The sequence below is a fragment of the Crocodylus porosus genome, unplaced genomic scaffold, assembly GCF_001723895.1.
Source record: "Crocodylus porosus isolate Cpor-Errol unplaced genomic scaffold, CroPor_comp1, whole genome shotgun sequence".
Lineage (NCBI taxonomy): Eukaryota > Metazoa > Chordata > Crocodylia > Crocodylidae > Crocodylus > Crocodylus porosus.
This window is the reverse complement of record NW_017728943.1, coordinates 77,949,854-77,957,817: the sequence shown is the minus strand read 5'-3', so window position 1 is coordinate 77,957,817 and position 7,964 is coordinate 77,949,854. Positions and strand designations below refer to the sequence as shown.

The window sequence follows — 7,964 nt, the reverse complement described above, 5'->3', positions numbered from 1 at the left end:
TTTCACAGTCAGGGTGGCTAGGATCTGGAACCAACTTCCAAGGGAAGTGGTGCTGGCTCCTACCCTGGGGGTCTTTAAGAGGAGGCTAGATAATCACCTTGCTGAGCTCATTTGACCCCAACACTCTTTCCTGCCATGGCAGGGGGTCGGACTTAATCTGCTCAGGTCCCTTCTGACCCTACCAACTATGAAACTATGTGGCTTGAGAAAAATCAAAGTTGATACTGTCCTAAAACTTACTTCATCAGGTAGCATGTCTTGCCACCCATCCTGAAATTTACACAATGGTCTCAACTGGATCTTGCCTGCTTCCTGTAAGAATCTTAATTTCCAGTTTCAGTTTAGGTATCTTTTCTTGCTAACATAACTCTGGGGTGCCAACATCACTGTGCTCTGCTGCATCAAATCACCAGAGATTTTCTTTTTGCTGTGGAAAAATATGGATTTTCTTCTTTGAAGGAAAAAAAGTGCAGGAAACCATGGATTTCCATTTGCAGGCTGTCAGAGTTCCTGCAAGGGGTAGTTTGGGGCTGGGGGGAGTGGGAGACTGGGGCACCACATGCATGTGCGTAAGGGCACACATGCATTTGGCCAGCAATACAGCCAGGCAGTGGTGGAGAGCAGCTCCCTCAGCTGCCAGCAGGTAAGTCTAGGGGGCAGGGGGAAGAGGGCATAGGCAATGAGTGAGGGAGGTCATAGGTGATGAGGGGGTGAGGTAGATTGAAGAGGCCATGGTGAGGTTGAGGGAGTGGAGCAGGGGTGGTGTCTGAGGCTGAGGGGTACTGCCCAGCCAGGGCAGTGCCCAGGGCCCTGAGCCAGGGTGGGAATGTGTGGCTATGGGGCCTGGCACGGAGCCATGTGTGGCTCATCCATGGAGTGGTGGGAGAGGTACAGAGGAGGGCATGTGCCCCCTCCCCCACAGATATATGCGTGGGGTGGGGGAGGATACAGGAGGGTAGAGTGGGGCAGGGAGGCTCAGTGCCACTGCCACCGCCACTGGAGCCCCACATTAACTGCACTGCCAAAGCAAAACCTCCCCTGCCTGCCTGGCAGTAGTGTGGGGGCAGACAAGGGGTGCCTTGCCATGGCAGCCTGGCTGGTGCAGGGCTCCTGGTAGTGGTGACAGCAATACTGAGCCTCCCCAGCTAGCTCCACCCTCCCATGTCCTCCCCCCCCCCAGAGGGCCCTGGGGAAGGACAGCAGGGCAGAGAGCCCCAAGCTCTGCAGTAGGCAGCCTGCATCCTCCCCTGCTCTCCACACGTTCTGCTCAGCTCTGCTGCGGCTATGCCACCTGCAGGTGGGGTGGTGGGGGAGAGGGCTCTATGCTCCACTCTGGCCACAGCAGCCATTGGGTCCCATAACCCTGGCAGCTGGGGACCCCCTCAAGCAAGGCTAGTGTGGGGCAGAGGGCTTCAGGTTGGGAGTGAGAGACACTGGCATGGCTGGGGTGGAGGGGGGTGTTGGGAGTGAAGGGAATTGGCAGAGATGGGGAGCTGTGGGTGAGGAGTGAGAGGCACCAGCAGGGCTGGGGGAGGGCTGTGACATGGGAGTGAGGGGCAATGGCATGGGCAGGGGCAGGACATCAGTATATCAGGGCTGCTCAGCACCACCAAACAGCAGGGGGACAGCTGCAGCTGAACCCACATCCTGGTGAGTGAAGATGAAGGGGAACCTCTGATTTTCCATGATAAAAGACAAAAAAAAAAAAAAAAAATCAAACACCAAAATATATACACATTTAAAATTTATTTTATTATAATGATGGAGGCACTGATGGGCTTCCAAACTGCTTTAAAATAGTAAATATATCAGCAAAATATTGTGTTCAATTGATAACTATATGCATTTCATTTTAATCGCAGAAAAACATGGATGTTGGAGTTTTCAATCAGAGAATTTAGGGTTTTTAAACAGAGAAAGCCAGGATCACTGACATCACAATCTACGTATATCTGATACCATATCACCATACAGCAGCTCTGCAATTTTAACCTGATTACGAAATCTGAGAAGTGACAAGCCTATTACTGTAAGGTTGACTTTGATCTAGAGATAGCATAAATTCTAGAGGCATGGCTACATCCTTCTCCATATGTAAAATAAGCTGAAATTCTTCCAGGTCAGTAAGTATATCAAATAATGACCTCAGTAGGCAGGCATCCATTATGGACTGCTTTTCTTATAGTTAAATTAACTTTGTTCCAAACATGGCTATTATTAGTGCGCGTGCGTGTGCGCGTGTGCATGATGTCCTCTTAAGTATTCATCCTGCTAACAGTCTGGAAAATACCAGTGTTCCAAGAGTTAAGAATCTGGGACATTTATATGAAGAGGTTTAGAAATACACAGGAAATAGGAGAAAGGAATGAGACAGAAAACAATCCATCTGCTTTTGTTAGATGATCTCTGCAAATTGTTGCACCCTGATTGGACACAAGGAATACCATTAATATACTTAATCACCTCCAAGTAAGTAATGATCAGATTAATCTGAATCTTACTTGTTGGTGTGATCTGCTCATATTAGAGAGACTAAGTAGGGCTGGGAAGCATACTTGAATACAAAAGCTGTACGGAATATTGAGGGCCTGGAAGACATGGTGTTCTTAATTCAGTAGGTGTCATTCTTCCCTCTGAGCCAATATTGACTACGTGTCATGCTATAGTGCTGGAGGTAGTGTTTTTCAGGCAACAACAATAATGCAATTTTTATGTTGCAGAAGCTCTCAGGGCCCCAGTGGTGCTGTATGATTTGATTTCAGTTTTTATCAATTATATAGGCAAGCAACCAAACAAACCCCAAACCCTTCTTCATTGTTTCTACAGTGTGAGAGGGAACTAAAAGACAAAATGACTCAAAGTATAAGATAACCAGAATGCTTCCATAAGGCATTCAAGCACTATGACCGTAAGTGATGTGACTGGCATGTTTATCTGAAGATCTAGATATGCAAGTGGGGCAGATGCTTCCAGAATTTCTATTCTGAAATTTAAAACCATCCTCTTACTCTGTATTTGATTATGGTAGCTAGACCTATGATAGGTGATAAAAAAAAAAAGTTAAGGCTGAACATAAATATATGAAATAATAGAAGGCATTTGGGAGAAGGCAGTACAAAAATGTGCCGACATTTCCTGGCTGAATGGCCTACTTTCACGATTATGTTGAACTGGATAGTGTTGGTGTGACCACACCATTGGGTTTTCACAACTTTCTATGTATAATAAAAATATTGCTCGTGCTTTGCTTTTTCATTTATGTATACATCTCTTCATGCTTTAGGACTTAAAGACCTATTCTACTCTTCTCCATATACTGTGGAACCACTCAAATGAGACAAATGAAATGTATTACTACAAGTAATTCAGTCCATAGGGTTGAGATAATGACCACTGTCACACCCCTTCATCTCAAAATGTATGAGTTGTAGATTCTAAGGTTTAAGGAATAATTGTGCTTATTTTCTGTTCTTCTATTTGTTGTTTGATTATAGTTCTTTCTTATAGCAACATTTTCAGCACAAATATGCACAGAACAATTGTATGGAAAAATATTACCTACTGCTTATCTCTCCCATGTCTTGTTTATTTTTATGCTTTTTACTAGTCAAAGTTCTTTGAATATAAAAAGAATGACTAATGCCATTAGAAACTCCATTATCCTTATCGCATGGAACCTGAGAAGGACAACCAGATTACAGGCTGAAGATGGTAATGAGAAAGGCTTCAGTTAACACTGCTACTCCCTGCCAAGAAAACACATTCACGCAGTATTTTCTGTAATACTGTAGCTCATTCTTCAATTGCCTGATATTATTGCTCAGTGAAGGAATAATATCAATAACCTGCAGTCTTTACTCAGACAAAAATATACTGACTTCTTCAGGAGGTATAGTTGAAGGAGGAGTACAGCAACTTAAGCAACTGCCCCATAATACTGTGATGGGCTAGCTGGCAGTGACCTAGGCCAGGGTTTTGAAAGGGCAAAAGATGATTGGAGGACTTGGGATTCCCTTTCTGCACCATTCAGGCCCCAGAGACTCATCCCCCCCTCCCCATGTCCCGATTGGCCCCTTAGGTCACCTGGAGGGGGATAAAAGGGGCAGCGTGGGCTGACTCAGGGGAGAGACCAGTGAGGGACAACAAGGAAGGAGCTTCACAGAGCTGGGCCAGCGGGGTAGGAGCAGTGCCCCGGAAGAGCCTGAAAGAGCAGGACCTGCAGGCAGCAGTGGGACTCAGCAGCACGGCGTGCAGCCAGCAGGAGAGGCTCCCCACTGGGCTCCAGAGTCCCCAAGGAGAGGCTGCAGCCAGCAGGAGAGGCTCCCTCCGCTCCAGCAAGGATCTGAGCAGCGACCTAAAGGGTTCCTAGCTTTGCTTCCAGCTCCTCCAATCAGAGGCCAGGCAGCTTGATGTGAGGCCAGGGCTCTGGAAAGGTCAAGACCCCTAGGAGGCTGGAGCAGTGCCACCAGTGGTGGCTGTGTGGCAGTGTTCCTGCCTACCAAGTGGGTGACTTTGGGTGAATGAGATAACCAGAAGCAAGTGTTCTTACAGTGGAAACAGGCCATTGTATTATTCTCCCCCTCCAGGTACTTAAGGCCCTATATTTCCTTGACATTTTGCACCTTTTTATATTTCACCAACCTGTATTGTTTGTTCTGCTGTTTGTGTTTTATATTTTGTTAACCCTGTCTTTTGTCAGTGATTGTAAGTGTCTAACCTTTGTTGAATCCTGCCCCCTTGGGGCATTGTAGTGTCCACTATACCCTCTGATTTATGCCTGTTATGTTCCCAGCATGAAAAAGGTATATGGTTAAGTCCCCATTGGTGGTCTGACTCTGCTCTATAGGGGAGAAGAGTCCCTACACCTCCTACAGCGCTTGTGCACCTGCTTTGATCCCTTCAATTGGAGAGGGGATACCTCTTGGAGTACCGTCTGGGTTACAATACTTTAACTCATTATGCAGCAGTTCCTCAGGTTGACCGCTTCTCAGGTTTGTCATGTGGCCAGATGTTACATTAATCAGCAACACCCATCAATTATTGGTGCTTTTCTATGATTTCAGTGCTCTGCACTGTTTCTTGCAGGCTAGTTTGAGAACATTTTGATTGCACATTAGTAAAGAGTTAATACAAAGTTTGCCTGTACATGGAACTCTGTTTATAAAATTTGCATGACCAATGAGGTTTGTTGTTATTATGAATTGCAAACAACTTCCTCACTGCAGGGTATTTCAAAGTATAAGCAGTGAATGTGGGGAGATCTGTTAAAATTGGAAATTCTCAGGGTCTCATGGACTCTTGCATATCAGGAATTCAAGTACACTTTTGTGAACGTTAATTACCACTTGGTTTATTGAGAAATAGACTGCAGTTGTTGTACCTTAAGAAATCTATATCTTACTGAACACCATAAAGCACTGTTTTCCCATCAGGGAATTTCAAACACACAAAATTTCAAAGACTAATGAACCTCACCATGTCATTTGAGAATCTGCACAATTTGCTACATCTGCAGAATTTAAACTTAGTATACTATCTTTCCACCACAGCCTGGCTAATAGCAAAGCAAAAAGCTGTCAAGACGGCTAAGGCATTACTATAAAAAGGTAACTAGAGTGAGAGAGAGACCCATGGGTAGCATTACTGGATTTGAGATATACACCAACAAAAGGCCAGGGCAGCAGCTTACTACAGCTCATCATGTCAAACTGTCCACACTTTGTTGTGTACAGCAAATAACCATGAAGCCAACAGTAGTGGAAAAGGTGATGGGAACTGTGTGTCAAATACCTTTATGGCAGAGGGTCCAAGCTGCTCCCTGAATTCCAGGACCGTTATCTAGAGATAATACTACTGATAAGTAATGACAAGAGGTGGAAGGAAGGGACCTGTATGCAAAGTGGACCACTTGGCAGAAGTAGAAGGACAGCTCTGTTTTCTCAACTGTCATTCACTGAAAACAACTGTCCACTAAGGATATTCCAAATGAATCCGATCACAGGGACTCCGGGGAAACAAGGGAACGTGGCAACAACTGTGAAAGGAATTCCTTGTTTAGAGACCTCTGTGCGCTGGCAAAGGCAATGCAGGAAATTCAGTAGCACAGACATCTCCTCAGAATCACACAAAGTGGAAGAGCATTGTTTAGTAATTGCCTAGAAATTTCAGAGACTAAATGAAACACAGAATTCAGATTGTTTGGCTCCAGCTCTCAAGATCTGGACATACCTTTTATATTTGGGATCCAACCAATGCAAAACTCATTAGCGCAACTTCCATGCCTGCCCCTGGTGACCTCAGGAAGCATAAACAGAGAACAACTTCAGTTCATCTACAGGAAATGGTCAATTGGGAATGGTGAGTGATCTATCTTAATGGGCCTTCAGGGCTTGTTCCTTCTGATTGGTACCTTAGGTTTTTTGGGAGCTGTGTAAACCGATTTCTTCCAGCCTCCTTCAGGAACTCTTCCTCTATCTCTCCCTCCTTTCCTTATTCAGTATAACATCTGCCTGTTCAAACAATCTCACTATTTTTAGTTCAAGAGCCTCCTTCTCTGATATGCCAGCTCTCAGAAATATCTAGTCAAATGTTTCATTCTCATGAAGATGCTGAAACTGCATCTTTCCTCCTCTGACTCTGAATTTCTCCCTTCTTCCACTTCCACTATGATTTAACTTTACAGTGAGCTTCAAGATGTAGTTTACTTGAAAGACACTCCTTGGGATAATACTGCATTGTATGCTGTTCATTCATCAAATGTTCACCCACTCCATCCAGAATGTATGCTGTTGAATTTCTTTCCTTTCAAAACACCATGAGTGTTTTAAGAGACAGAATATGTCTTTTAAAACCTACTGTTTATGGATTATAATTGAGACATTTCACATTATTCAGATGTTTTCTTTTATTTATTAGGAAATGTCATGTCATCTGGGTGAAAACAGAATCCAAACCACTAAAATTTTCCAGTGACACTAATAAGTGAAGAGACGCTTATGTCCCATCATATGAGCAAGTGCATTTATAACTCCAAAGACACTCCATGTGGCCGTATCCTGATTAGAATAAACAAAATAAATAATACCTGTTTTCTGCTATACTTGTTCCTTGCTCCCCAGAGGTCATATAAAAGGTCATTTCCAGTATCATATCTCCACACCTGCCCTTTTGTTCTGCTTTCACAAGTTGCATCTTGTTATGTTAAATTTTTTGAAATCTGCATGCCATGTGAATGCAATAATCAGCCAATGTTTTATGTATAAGTGTGGAAAATATGTATGCTGTATTATCTCAGATGGGCTAGTTCACTTCATTTCACCTCCATTTTCTGTTGGAATCTAAAGTTTTATTTCTTTCTACTCTTGATTTAGGCAGCTACTAATCACATTCTTCTTCATCTAATTGTTGAAGAATACATGGAAGCCTAAAATAGGCTTATCTGAAGCAGCTGTCTGTATTCTTATTATCATTCATTACTGACAGTGTTTTGCTTTAAAAATGATTATCAAAACAAGGGCCCTCATAGATATGTGCTGATACTGAGGGTGAGGGTAAAGGGGAAATTAGAAAGTTCCCTGCTTCACAAACTCAATCTTGTTCTGCAGCACTTTCTTCTATTTGGGTCCTCACACCCTGCAAAGCTCTCCAGTACACCTTAGTTGTAGGCCAACAAAGAGGACATCTCAAGTTTCATTTCTCCAGGTAGCAGCCAGCCTGTCCACCACCACCCTTTGGATGTGCCCCATAAGACAATTTTCTACCCACCAGACTGTGTAATAATCTACATTGAAACTGTTTAGTTTATTTATAAGAATTTGGTATGATACTGTGTCAAAGGCCTTTTAAAAATCTAAGTCAGAGGTCAGGAAAACAGATCTTACGATGACAGGCTGAGAGCCATGGGACTCTTTAGCCTGGGAAAGCATAGGCTCAGGGGTGATCTGATGGCCACCTATAAGTTTATC

The 7,964-nt window shown here is 43.9% G+C and overlaps 1 long non-coding RNA gene across 1 annotated transcript in view; it reads left to right on the top strand.

The window, feature by feature from the left end:
* Window positions 1–5,894, top strand: part of LOC109319821 — an 8,490-nt gene extending 2,596 nt beyond the window's left edge. Inside the window, exons 2-3 of the long non-coding RNA XR_002103634.1 lie at window positions 2,261–2,469; window positions 5,733–5,894. This is a non-coding gene — a long non-coding RNA (uncharacterized LOC109319821). The remainder of the gene's footprint in view (window positions 1–2,260; window positions 2,470–5,732) is intronic.
* Window positions 5,895–7,964: the final 2,070 nt, after the last annotated feature.